Source organism: Ptychodera flava, chromosome 9, assembly GCF_041260155.1.
Source record: "Ptychodera flava strain L36383 chromosome 9, AS_Pfla_20210202, whole genome shotgun sequence".
Lineage (NCBI taxonomy): Eukaryota > Metazoa > Hemichordata > Enteropneusta > Ptychoderidae > Ptychodera > Ptychodera flava.
In genome coordinates this window covers 32517325-32530145 of record NC_091936.1, presented here as the reverse complement: position 1 = coordinate 32530145, position 12821 = coordinate 32517325, and the positions used below count along the sequence as shown (strand labels likewise).

At 37.2% G+C, this 12821-nt stretch overlaps 1 pseudogene; it reads right to left on the bottom strand.

Annotated features, from left to right (window-relative positions):
• Window positions 1-1948: 1948 nt before the first annotated feature.
• LOC139141279 (glycoprotein-N-acetylgalactosamine 3-beta-galactosyltransferase 1-like) lies at window positions 1949-10420 on the bottom strand (annotated as a pseudogene).
• Window positions 10421-12821: the final 2401 nt, after the last annotated feature.

Below are 12821 nucleotides of genomic sequence, written 5' to 3'. Positions count from 1 at the left end.
ACTTTCGCTAAAAGCAGCCCTTCACAAAGTGGTATTTGCAGAAAACTTTATTTCTGCTCGACTTAAACATCGACACCGAGTGCTTGGCCCCTATATTCTGTAGCCATTCTACATACACTGTAGGCTAAGTGGAAAAGCTTACAGTTGCATACGTCGACTGCTTCAATGACCAAGTTTACGACGTCACTTCCGGTATTTTATTACGCCGCTGTTTGTTAGCCAGTGAGTGAAAGCACAGAGTATCATAAACAGAGTGGCAACACTTGCATGCCTTTTGTTCCATGGTCGTCTCTGTAGGACTATTGGCTTTCATATTTAAAATGAGCTTCAAAGGTGTTAAACTTTTTGGAGGCTTTGTTTGTGGTTGATAATTACACGAGATTATGCGAAAAATACGACGAGATGTCATCGTACTGCCAGTCGCGTAGCAACCATAGTTACTTTGTGAGCTCTCAGGCCAGAAACACTGCTTCACGCCAATCAAAACATAACACGCCAGCAGTTTCATAAACATGTCCTTCCTTGACGCACGTGTAAAAGACGGTATGACTGACCGTAAACCATTGAGTAAAACCAGACAGTATCGATAAAGACTTTCAAATTTGGTTCAAACATACTCATTATATATTCATAAAAATATGAGAGGAATTTTTAAAACGGTAAAACCCACTTTCCTGAAGCTCAAAACACTCCCGTTTTTGCCAGCACATCAATTCCGATCAGCACCACACGACAACAACAACACAAACTTTGTCGAACATACTTTCGCTTAACAATTGGTGAAAATCCGAAAATTACCGAAGGGTGCATGGTCGGCACTCTTCGGAAAAGAGAGCCAAGAGCTTCGTGAGGCGAGGCAAACATGGATTGCTTACGTAACCGCTTCACGCCTTAAACAATAGGTGTTGCCACTCTGTCTATGATACTCTGTGGTGAAAGTGAATAAAATCGACTCGAAAGCCTTTCAATGACCATATAGGTTTCATATTCCAAAATTAATTTTCAGGGTAAATTTCCCCTTTAACTGTCTGCCCTGATTGCATTAGTTTAACTCGTCACATAGTGGAAAAATATTGGGTTGCTGTCATGAGGATATGCAAAATCTACACGTACTGTCTCTGTTTTTAATCAGAAATGTTCGGATACGCCGCGAGAAAGTGAAGAGAAAGGTACTTTTGTTAGTGGACAATAATGACAGAAATATCTCATTTTTTTCATAAAAAGTATCAATAATCATAATTTATTGTAATTTCACAAACTTGCTATGACTGATGGCCCAGTGGTATCACCTGCATGTAGACATAAACACCAGCCCTTTCCTTTTTCAGGATAAAACAATACGGCAATAACAATATAGACAAAGGTTTTTAAAAAAAAAGTAACATGCCGATAATAAGTTTAGTCTGTTCTTTATTGAATTGGACAGATATTTATTTGTATTGTTTGTTTGTTTGTTTTGTTCGTTTGTTTATATGCTCTTAGACTAGTCTGTCACGCCACGGGACTGTCAACTACAGATGCGTGTTGGAAATACATTGTTGAACAATAAATAATAAAGAAGAAGATAAAAGCAGTAATGTAAAAGGAAAGTGTTAGACATTCACTGAACCATGCAAACAAAACGTTACTTTGCACGATCGAGAGTTGAATATCAAACATTTAAGAAAGATTCATGTTGCTACAATTACACCAAGACAAACCTTCACAGTAAAATACCAATTCACGGTGTCAATCATGCAACGGACACTAAACATTACTCACCATATCATTAACTTAATATGAATGTTTTGCACCATTTTTTTAGAATGAACTGAATAAAGTGAAAGATAAAGTGAATTAATTTTGTGACTTTCTAATTTTTTCAGCCTGTATTCAGGGCTGCCCAGACTTCATTAGTCTTACCCCGTTCAGTCGTCATTTTGCCCATCAGCACTGCTCAGATTGGGGCTCACTTGTACAACAGATAATCCAAAAGATACATATTTGGAATGGAAACTCGATGAACGCTAACGAGGCCATCAGAGCAGCATTCTTTGCCCTAAATATGAGAGAGAGAGAGAGAGAGAGAGAGAGAGAGAGAGAGAGAGAGAGAGAGAGAGAGAGAGGTTAGATCGATGTGAAACGGTTCTGTAAATTTACCCAGACAAACAATTAACACTTTCCACATTTCACTTTAAGTTTTATAAAGCGCCTTCTCTTTGTCACGCGCAGGCTCTGTACTGACGCTTAGAAGATGGTATGCTATCTGAACAGGTAAATCTCCTGGCCATGACAAAAAGATGTTAATGATTTGGAGTGCCGGAGATTCATGGGGAGATTCTTCCTAGAAGAATGGCCACAGTAGGAGAAAGATCTTGACAGACAGTCATTCTATCTCTTTCAGCTTCATTATCGTGTAATTTCGCTAAGCAGTGAGGTCATTACTGCAAACGATTCTTTTACTCACTTTTGCAATGACGCTGTCAGGGTGTGACACTGATCGTAGTTTCGTTTGTCGTTTACTGCGTGCACTGTGCATTAAACCCTTGCTTTCGTTCCTCACTTCTTTATAAGGACGCAAAAAGTGTGTAAATTTACTTACTGTACTCTAATGACACTTTACTCAAATTTGTCCTGCCGATTTTGTTCTGTGTCATTTACAAATATTTCCTCCTTTGCAAAAGCAATGTATGTTGGAGACTTGAGCTCTCACTCTGAGAAACTGTAAAAACGCGGTTGTATGATACTAGTTTCTAGCTCCTAAATTCATTATCATATTTCAATCACGTTTTTACAATATTTTACGTTCTCTTTTATCATTTGCTGTACGCGTTTGTTTTTCTGAGCATAATTTACAACAGCAACAGAAAGTCTACCTTTGATGAAAAGTCCAACTGGAAATTTACATACTAGAAAACAGACAAGGTAATGTCTCTTCCTCGGGAAGTACCGTTTGGCTTTCCGAAGGTACTTCAGGATTTTTAAAGTGTTGGAAATATGACATCAAATCAATTCCAGCAATCGTTGTTACTCAAGGCAAGTAAATCACCAGGTCCAAGAAATAATACGAAGAATAACAAATACTGACAAAATCAGCAGTGCGATCTCGCACCACTAGTTAAGTGGTGGTACCAGGTGTTCGGAATGGTACCCTGCTCGCATGATACAGCCGTAAAGATTGAATTAACGTAACAAAGTAATTGTACGGTAATTCAGCTAGCTGCCAAATTGCTGTTGTGAGTCAAAGCCAGGAATACTGTCACTTTGTGAAAATCTCTTTTTCACTAGTTTGAAGACTAAAAATCTGTGTCTCACTTGAAAATCTTCACATGAATCACACGTTCTACTAGAATCTTGGAATTTTGAAATGTATACACAAGAAGCTGGATAATAATATAGTGTAGACCCAAGTTTATTTGAATTATATAGGCTTTCCTGCTCAGAGACAATCTACAGATGCCATGCCATGACCAACCCCAAAAATTCATATGCCAGCTTGCAGTTCGTTATGTTTGATGACGGTTTCGAGAATTAAAACGGAGTTCAAATTAATTCAGCGAGTAGGATCACACCACTCACATTGCATTTATCTATTGAAAAAAACAGTTAATTGGTTGAAGTTTTGCCTGTAAATCTAATAAAGCAAAACAAAATTCTTCATAATATTTCTGATCGTTCTATTAAAATTGGCAAACATCTGAAATAACAAACTTTCCCGGCAGATACTTAGATATTTGTGTTCAAACGAGTCGCTTTGAAACTCTATTTTAGTGTGTATTGCCAGATTTCTTTTAGATTGAGAGTTCTTTGGTGAGTGCAGTTCGCAGGGTCCTGTGCGAGGGGACAGTTACATCAAGCTTGAATACGATTCTCGTTGATTTCTTCACTGAAGGGGACAATGAATCAGAAGCAGGGCAGATTTTAAGAAAATTTTACCAAGCCGTGTTTTCCCACAAATATTTTATTCTGACGTACTGATTTAAAAGAAAAATTGGAGGGGAAGTTATAGTTGCTGGCAGCCACCATCCAGCTACGATATGAAACGTACCCTTTATAACATTAGAATTTCCCTCTTTCTACTGCAAAGCTGATCACTGTCCCCACTTTGCAGCCTGCCTTTGCGCTCTTCATTTGCAAAACCCCTGAAAACAACGAAATCATAATAACTGTCACCTACGGGGCTTTTCCTGCCGCTAATGAGAAAATTGCTAACCAGCTTGTTCACCGCCAAATGACAAGGAAATATTGCTTGCCAAACTTCGCGCCGGTCGATAAAATAGCTCACGCACAAGTGTTTGGAGGAATGGCTTAAGCTGCCCTACCTGAATTTAAGCACCTCTTTATCGGCATCACGTGTCCACTTAACCTTAAGCATGCGTGACATTGCCATGTTCTTGATCCGTTCAAGTGATGCTACTTGAGCTCCATCTCCGTCCAAACATTGGCTATTTGGCCATGAGCAAGTGCATTTTTAATGTGAAGAGCTCATACAGGAATCAGCTAGTTATATCATCGAACTCTGATGGCAACTGACACATTGTCATATTCGGTCATTGTCAATTTCACTTTTTGCTTGGAAAGTCCACGTGCGCTTGTTACATACGCGGATTCTCCGCCAGCCTTTTATTACTAAGTTCTTCAGTTCTAGATCTCTGGATGTCAGCTCAACAAAATTAGAGATTCGTGAACGTTAAATAGATTTCTTTTTATCATTGACAGTGTTCTATACAGAGGTGTCCTCAGTGGTGTCAAGCTGCTACACCCAAATACAACTATAACTTTACCTCCCGTAATCTTAAACTACACATAAATATTCTAATTATATTATACGCTGTCTAATCAGATATCTAGAAGTCTCATATTCTAACAAGGAATATTTATTTCATGACTTGTGTTGAAATTATCACGAGCAATAATCACATGCTCTTACGAATAACATGCCGAAACAAAAACGTAAAGTGCAATAATTTTTTTAGAATCAGCAGAGATCACAAAATGCACTACAAAACAAAATACAAATGTTTTATTGAACAACTTATGATAGAGAAGTCCATCTGTACCACTCTTAATAATTTGAATAACTGCCCTCTGCCGATTATAAAAACATCTTACAGTGAAGTCAATCATTTTCGTTGTCGATGACAATGAAAGTTTTTAATCCTAACACATTACTCGAATATGTAGAGAAAATCTTGCAAGAAATGGTTAAGGAAGTTAACAATTGTTAACTTACCTTCGTAAGGCACCGACGTGATTGTCGTTATTTGAGAGAGACTTCATGAATCTTTGGTTTATATGAAGTACACGCGTATGGCTATTTCCTTTACTATGTCTTCATGATACAGGTAGCTTTGGTAGATTTATTCTAATGTAGTCTAGTCTAGCCTTCAAGTCCTAGTCTAGCCGAGTCCAGCGAGTCTAGTCATGTCTTGTTTAGTATACACTTCAAGGCAGATTAAAATGAGAGATTTGTTCGTGCTTTTATTACTGTCGAATTATTCCAATTTGTGCGGATCATTTCATAAATATAAAGTAAACTTGCAGTAAGGATGGAAAATGTACATCAACTGACCTCAGCTGTAGGATAGTAGTCAATCTTGCGCTGAAACTCAGATACTGCTCTACTAAAGTACCCTTGTAATGGGAAACGAAAGAATCGCTGTTTTCCATATTCGTCCCTCGAATCGCCATATGGAACACCAAGCTTTCCAAACACGGCTCATAACTACGTCTTCAGGGCCTCGTTGGCGCTGAGAGCACAGGGAAGCGTTTTCATTCCGATCTCCACCAGTTTCTTCAGTACCGACTTGCTTATGACATACCCAGCACCTCCGTCCATATGGGTTGGTCAAGATTTTTTGGGTTCTTTAGTCTGCGACCATAATAAATCAACTGCGTCATGTCTTCCCGCTCCAGCATGTTTCGCAGATTTTCAAGGACGACATATGTGTCGTCATCGGCTTTGAGAAACCAATCAGCGTCGTTTATATGGTGTTCATAGACGTACTCAAAAGCTGCCTTTACTTTTCCCCACAGAAAATCATAACCCTCAGTCACATTGAGGCCAGTGACCGTCAGGTTCAGGTTGTTTCACTACTAAAAAATAACATTTTATCACATCGCTTCCCCCAGGGTGTCTCTTACAGCAGTAAGTCGTTCATCGTTGTTTGGTGACGTAGGTATGAAACACAGTATTCGAACGGGTTTGTAGTTGGTAGGTCTTAGGTTCGCTTCTGGAACTTGAGGCTGTAAAGCAAATATCAAGTATATTAGACAGATAAAGTAGGACAGTACTAGAGTGTAAATTACGGGAGTGCGTAATTATGTTCATTATCAAATTACATAATTAGCAAAGCAAGGAACTCCTGGTACTTCCAAAGGGTGATGTTATGAAAAACCTAGTAATGTTATGTGCACGTACTAGCGATGACAATACATTGAAACAAAGAGCAAGACAGGGACAACAAAGAATTACCTTTCGATATCATTCGACTCAAACAATACAAATGACGGCTTAGTTTTCTGTGTAATAAGTCACTGTCAATAACGCAGTCCCCGCTTGGTTAATGAATTTGGAAACCACTGACAGAAGTGACAGTGAAGTGATATAGGTCAATGGAACTACCTTTTATCTTATCTTACCATAACGTTTTCACTTCCCGGAACTAAGTATGAGATTGCTCTGAAAAAGCAATTACAACGCCAACAAGATCTTCTGTCAATGACTGTCCCGGTAAAAAAACCCTTGACCTCGAAAGTGTTCAGCATGCTTGGGTGGAATGATCAGAAATAATGATGCTTTTGCAGCTGGCCATGTGATATCAGTTAGAGGGTATTTCTCATATTGCAAATGTCATAATTTTATGAAATAGTGATCCTTGTTGTAGTTCTTACTTTTTGGGTGGAAAGTTGACAGGTTTTGGGAATTTTTAGTTAGTCTTCAAGAGTAGCCTTAAGCTGATAGCCTTTCCAAATCATCTGTTTTGATGTGAGGTTGGAAGGCTGAAGCATTAATACTACATTCTTCAGACAAGCCATAGAAATCTAGACATTTGTTTTGTGAGTAGACTAATACTGGTGTAATTTCAAAGTGTAGTTCATTAGGTTTTCTGTCAATGTACAAAATAAATGAGTACAAAGGTCAGCAGTCGAATCAACAGTAACTAGAATCGCATGTACATTCCCTTCATCATTTCTACAATAAGAATCATATACACGGAATTGACCATTAATTTAAAATAATGCCATCCCATATTCCTGAATAATAAGAATTTGGTCTGGGGTGCAGTCTGGGATGCATGGTCAAATTTGTGGACAATGTTATGAGGGCTGACAGTATCATCACTAAATGTATATATTATATATATATATTATATATATATATATATATATATATATATATATATATATATATATAATATCTATATAGATATATATATATATATATATATATATATATATTGCAGATGATCATTCCCTATATATTATATATAATGCAGATGACCCTATATATATATATATATATATATATATATATATATATATTTATATATATATAATATATATATATATATATATATATATATATATATATATATATATTATATATATATATATATATATATATATATTATATATATATATATATATATATATATATATATATATATATATAGGGAATGATCATCTGCATTACAGTAAAAACGGGGCAACCGGAGTGGTCCTCTCTGACCTCAGCATTGACACATCGAGGTTCAACAAGCATATGGCTGTGGCGCTGCATACTGTACAACTCTTGGTACAATGTGACAGAAGAGAACAACACAATCACCTATCGCATTGCAGCTGGGCAGGATAAAACAAATAACGCTGCAACCTGGCAACTTCAACATAGGAATTCTAACGGAGGGCATCGGACTGCAAGACAAGATCAATCTCCAAAAAATAAAGCCGACGGGCAATCTCTAACTAGATCTTGCCAAAGATTGAAGATCGACTTTAGCGCGACAAGAGTAGGTGAAGTACTCTTCAGTAGGTGAAGTACTCTTGAGACTCAGTGCAAGGGTTAGAAATGGAGAGCTGTACTACAAGGGCTTGAAGCTGACATACAGCAGAGGAAGAAAACTATATTATTTTTGCAAAGGATAGAAGCAATGGTCGAAAATGTGCAGAACGTATTAAAGGAAGCAGGCTACCCAGCAGCCTCCCCCTTTGGAAGAGGGACAGGAGGATCCCATAGAAAGGACAAAGGCGGCACCTGATGTGTGTGATCGCGATCAGCCAGAGCAATGACTTGCTTGGCAAGCCTTTGATCCTAGAGGTTGTCAAGAAAATGAAGCCTGAGCTCATCAGCAAGCTCTACGCCATCTAAGAGACAGCGTTTAATGCCTGTATACGAAAGAATGTGTCAAGAACCTCGTTTTTATGGTGGTAAAGGCCTGGGCTGCTTGCTGCCGATCGACAGTAATGAGGGGCTTTCGAAGATCGGAACAATGATTTCCTTGTCAGGGTTAGATGAATTCGCTAATGTCAGCGCAGGGCTGATCATGGCCAAACAAGTCAAAAAAAAACAGGGGGCAAAAGGATCCAGGTACTAGTATAGACGGAAATGGCCTCTCGGGGGAAATGCATGCAGTGGACGCAACCATCCCCCACAGTACATAGGGCCGAAAGGCAAAACAGCAAATAGTCAAAATTGGCCAAAATGCCATTTTTGATATTCATAAAAATAAAAATAAAGGCATTATTCCATATTTTGTATTTTATTTCATAATATTTGAATAGAGGCCTATTTACTGAATAAAACAGACGATTACTGAAATGCAAATATTTTTTTAAAAGTTTTGGTCGAAAATGAGTGTTTACGCTAATTTGGAAAGTTATTTTTGTAAAATGTTTGGTTTTCACAGGTCAAGAATAAAATGTTAAAAATGTCTTTCTCATCTTTTTTTTGTCAAAGAAATGTCAATTTGTGAATGACAGGCTTCAAGAGTTAAATCTTGATTATGAAAATCTGGAAATTGATGATATTTGTCATTTTTCCTACCACAGAAACTACATAGAAAAATGTGTAGGTCAGCTTTTAAAATAATACAGTTCAAAAACAAAATTTCTGGCCAAATGGTATCTTTTACTCTAAGTCAAGAGAAAACGAATGATTTTCCCCAAAAGTCTTATTTTGCCCAATTTCTGCTTTTTTTAGGTTTGTGAGGAAAACGTGCTCTCACATCTTCAATTTTTTATCAACATAAATAATAAAGGTAACAGCATTTAAGATTACCAAAACTCATCAAATAATTCTTATTGGTGTGTAGAGTTGCGCTGTATGAAAAATATCTTGAATAAAAAAAATTTTGTGGACAAAAACCCGGCTTGAAAACTGTTATTTGCTCAATTTTTTTTCATGTTTGTTATTTCTTTTCTGCAATGATGCATAGTCAGTACATAGCATTTCAAATACAGTAAAATCACATGTTTATGGTGCAATGAACACCAAAGACCTCATCATCACTTTGTACGATGGGGCTTTGTTGACCATTGTTTACTCTATAGGTGCGGAAAAATACTGAAGACACACACTGGTGAACCTGGGTAAACCACCTTGAACGAGTCCTCAACCTTTGGGGAGCCTTTGGAGCGACTGTTGCGACAAGAAACAATTATTCGAAAAGACCAAACTCTTAAGTGCAAGGTTATGGCAGTGCAGTTGGGATTACGTTGTCTGGGTTATTCTCAATATGACTGCCTGCAATGGCAACAACTGCTTGCCCACAAACTGTCTGGCCAGAGGGAAGCTTTCAAAAGGGACAGATAAGGTGTATATATATATATAATATATATATATATATATAATATATATATATATATATATATATATATATATATATATATATATATATAATATATATATATATATATATATATATATATATATATATATATATATATATATATATATATATATATATATATAATATATCAAACCGTTTGATCCACTTGGAGACGGCCTTCTTTGGAGGAAGCATGCCAAAAAGGCATCTTATTCTTCAAGGCATTCACATCCTACTTTTTTCCCATGCCATGCTATTCGGATCCTATACTAGACTTTAGCTATTTCCCTTTCATACCCGCATGCATTACATTGAGAAAGCTTATTCTGGACTACAACTCTGCAACTCCGTAGTGTCATGGCCCTTCCACAGCCTGGCCCGATGAATATTGCAATACTCGTTCATACAGCGCCAGCCATGCATAAGCACAGAGAATTTTAAAATCATTTCTGTGAATGCACGAGCATTGGTTGTTATGAGAAAAGGAAAGGTTTCTTTCATTGGTTAAAGAAAACCAAAAGCAATGTTATTTTTTACAAGAAACTCACAGTGTTTCCAAAGATGAGCTCATTTGATCCACCCAGCTTCCTGGTCATTATATTTTCTCCCATGGTACTTCAAATAGCAAAGGTGTCGTTGTAATTTTCAGAAATGTTGACTTCAATATCAATAAGATGAAACATATGATAATAGTAGGATGATTCTTATGTCAGCTGACATTCATGACAAACCCTACATTTTTATCAATTTTATGCACCAAATACTGAGAGAGACCTCATCGACATTTGGAGAGTTCGGAACCCGATGACTAAACGTTTCACCAGGCTGAGACTTCGACCAGAATTGATTCAAAGCATTATTGATTACTTCCTTACAAGTAGCTCTCTTCAACAAGCTGTCATTGTGCTGATGTTGTGTCTTGTGTTTACTCAGATCACTCTGTTACCCTTTGTAGTAGAGATAGTCGAGTAAAACTAGGTCCTTCTTATTGGAAATCAAGCAACAGCTTCCTGATAGAAGATGATTAAACTAACTATATTTACAGTAACTTCAATTCCTGGGTAAATGAATGTAATAGTGATGATCCTATTCAAATGTGGAAGTTTCTGAAGTATAAAATTAAGGTGGCCTCCATCAGTTATGGCAAAAAGAATGCTAGAGAGAGAAAAATAGCATTAAGAGTTTAGGAACACAGCTCAGGCACCTTTAAGCTATGTTTGCCTCTCATGCTTGTGAGCGTAATTGAAGTTACTTGTAAAGAATAGCAGAGTGAACTTGATTATGTAACTGAAGGAAGTATCATTAGGTCTTGGTCAAACAGGTATGAATTAGGGAAAAAAAACACTAAATATTTTCTTGGCCTTGAAAAAGCAAAGTTCAAAAAATCCCATATCAACCAAATCATCAACAAGGATGGTCTAAAGATTACGCAATTTAAGGACATTTTAAAGGAAATTAAGACTTTCTAAACACACCATTACAGTAGTAATAATAATTAATATAAGTATAATATAGAAATAATAACGCGAATAATATAGGTTCAATTTCCGTGAAAATTTCACAGTTAGGGTATTTTGGGTCGAAAAGACCAAATATGATATCGATTTCACTGCCCGATGTTTCCATGTAACCATTTTAGGGGTTGAAAATATCAATTTTTCTAATATCCCATGAAAAGTTACTTTGATTGATATGAAAATTATCTGGTGGGGGAATTCGGGTCAGAGAACACAACACCAGACTTATTTTAATGTTTCAAGTTGCCATGGTAACTATTTTGGCTTTGAAAATGTTTCTTTTTCCCTTATTTCTATTAAAAATGTACTCGGAAATAAATCCCGATATTTTGGGAATAACCTCATTATTATACACCTTTTTAATCTAAATTTAGCTCGAAAAAATCCAAATGAAAGCTTTTAAAAATTTTTGGGGATGACCGTCCCGCACTGCACGAGCGATTGCGAGCAAACTGAGAACGCGTTAAGGGCGTCCGCTAAGCACACAGAATGAAATTTCAAACCCGCGCAGCGCATTGTACGTGTGAGAAATTGTAGGCCGGCAGCATAATTTCACCCGAATTCACAGGCTTTTGATTCACCACTACTAACGTTGTGAAGTACCCAATGTTTAGAAGTATTTCCCCGCATTGACGTAATGGTGTTTTGAGGTCAAAGGTCAAATAGCGTCCAATAACACCAAAAGTTATTGTACTCCGCGGCAAAGTTATTGGACTCTGCGTCCTCTGATACCGAAATTTACTGTACGAAGAAAACTCCAAAGATTGCAGACGCAGGTGTATAATAATAAAGATAATGTATATTGGGGCCATTCTGGTCAAAATTATGTTTTCCGTTATAGTAAAATTATGACCATGTAGTGGTGCATTATTTTAGTGTGACCTGGCGTGACCCCATAAACTCTATGACTAGCTAGATCCCTTTCCATGGTTGCAACGGCTTAATTTGAACATGGTGCCTGTATAACCCAGCAGGCCAAGACAAGGGGGGAATATTACAAGATATCACGTTAATACTGCCCTACTTGACATAGTTATAGGGCTCTCACTTGTGCGAACGTCGTAGGAAACACTTATTGCAACAATTTACCCTAAATATAAAATCGGCTGTCAATTAAACTGCGGTTGCTAACCAACCGGAGGTAAACAGTGAGATTAAACTAAACGTGCCCAGAAATACTAGCGCAATAGACTAATCGTTTTGGCGCGTGCCAACTCAAAATTATAGAAAACCGCAAAGACTAGTCGTTTTGGCGTGTGCCGGCTAATCGGCTAACAAAAAAACAGGAAACCGCAAAACCGCAAAAAGTGAAAAAGAAATGTAAATAGCAATGGAATAGTTTCTATAAAAATCTCTACATATGTATATCAACCTGAGGAATAATTGACCTGTAGCACGATGCTCAATCACGGTAGGCCTATAGCCAGTATTATTGTGAAAGGCGTTTAGTCATATCAAACTACTGACGTGTTACAAAATAATTAATCTTTCCACC